This window comes from Amphimedon queenslandica, unplaced genomic scaffold, assembly GCF_000090795.2.
Source record: "Amphimedon queenslandica unplaced genomic scaffold, v1.1 AMPQUscaffold_13383, whole genome shotgun sequence".
Taxonomy (NCBI): domain Eukaryota; kingdom Metazoa; phylum Porifera; class Demospongiae; order Haplosclerida; family Niphatidae; genus Amphimedon; species Amphimedon queenslandica.
Genome location: NW_003546381.1, coordinates 94,124 through 95,872, shown reverse-complemented (window position 1 = coordinate 95,872; position 1,749 = coordinate 94,124). Strand labels below are relative to the sequence as shown.

General features: G+C 36.7%; 1 long non-coding RNA gene across 1 annotated transcript in view; it reads right to left on the bottom strand.

The window, feature by feature from the left end:
• The window catches only part of LOC109582442 (uncharacterized), a 2,150-nt gene extending 770 nt beyond the window's left edge, over window positions 1-1,380 (bottom strand). The window contains exons 1-2 of the long non-coding RNA XR_002185093.1: window positions 1,008-1,380; window positions 315-404 (exon numbers count right to left, since the gene is read on the bottom strand). This is a non-coding gene — a long non-coding RNA (uncharacterized LOC109582442). The remainder of the gene's footprint in view (window positions 1-314; window positions 405-1,007) is intronic.
• Window positions 1,381-1,749: the final 369 nt, after the last annotated feature.

The following is a 1,749-nucleotide window of genomic DNA, read 5'->3' as shown; positions in this document are numbered from 1 at the left end:
TATCAAAAAACCAGTTTTTGGCTATTAGGCCACTCCAATAAGATTCATAGTTTCCCATTACAGAGGCGGGCCTGATGCGGGCGGGCGGGTTTGTTCATTTTCATTAAATTTATTCATTATCAGCTGTATAAATTGCTTGTATAATCAATGAAAAACCGCAATAATGAATAGCGATGCGGCCCCATGCGGGCGGGTAATGGGAAACAAGGAATCAAATTGGAGTGGCCTTATCTCAGTCATTTCTCATTACATTGACACGAGAATAGTTTCAGTCTATGTAACAAACAATACACTATTATGATTCCAAGACTTACTAGCTAACTCTGTTCGAGAGTCTAGAAAAGGTGGTTACAAATAAAAATGGAGGTTTTCTAATTTTGTCATGTAAACATGAGGCCTGTTGACTAAATGAAATGAGAATACCGTAATTTGCCTTTTTTTCGTACAAAAATTTTTCGTTTCAGAAAAATTCAAGTGGAAATATTTTCGTCTTCTCATAGTGTACGAAAATTTTTACAGTCTGAAAATTTAGCTTCTCTTGCATATACCTTGTCCTTTACCTACTGGTAACAAGGCAGCTATAGCAGTGTTTATAATTCTTGAGATAAGAGATTCTTGACCTGGCTGTTCCCCGACAATACTAGTATACGGATAGTACTGGAGATGCAGCAATGACCAATTTACGGATAATAAACGGAAACATTAAATGGCTACTTTTGTCACATGGTGGACCGTTTTATTTTATAACTCAGTAGTGAAGCAACTGATTGAAGTACAGCAAGCACCAGTGGATAGAGCAAGGTTAGAGCTGCAAGAAGATACCTGCTTATCAAGCCTTACCTTAGTCTTTCTTTGATGAATTAGGTCACAAATTTTGGTTGCTCAAAAATTTTCGATTGAAATATTTTCGTCATTTTAGGACCATACGAAAATATTTCCACAACGAAAAAAAGGCAAATTACGGTATATTCATTAGGTCTACTGAACAAAACAAAACACCTATATACCTTCTTTCACAAAAATAAGTTACTCAAGAAAACTCTTGAAAACATAGACAGAGAGAAAAGCGCCAAGGATAGAGCTACGCTGATTATGACGTTTACAGGTGAACTTCAAAGAGTTAATTGGATACCGACTTCCTGTTTCATATCCATGTGTGTATGTAGTATCTATGGGCAAATTGACCATACTCCGCTCGTTCTGGTTCACCCAAAAATGGGTGAACCAATTTTTTGCTCTACTTCACCCAGAAACGGGTGAATTGATACAGTAACTCTTGACTCTTCTCTTCTACTACCTTCTTCTTAAGTGACAAAAAGCTAGAGGAACAGCTGTGACAAATTATACATCTTCTCCCTCTCACGGCCCGCTTCATGTCCAGAAATGAGTGGACACGGAGTAGTATACTGAGCAATTATCTCCGTATACCACTGATTGACTTTATACAGGGCAGGAATGGACATTTCCATTTACTAGGCTATATCTTTCTTTACAATAAGAATCATCAATTTGCGCACTTCAGTAGCTGTTCTTCATCCATCTACCTGTGTTCCTGCTAAATATTACAGCATTTGGAGTAACTTTGTGTGGAACATTTACCAATTGAAGATGAGGCAGTCAGTGCCGCCATCTTGTCATTCCTTTATGTATGTATGATAATTTTTTCACTTTTTGAATGGTTATATCTAAATTTCAAACAATTTTTGACAATTTGCTCACTTATTTTGTGAAAGTACAAAATTCTTACTA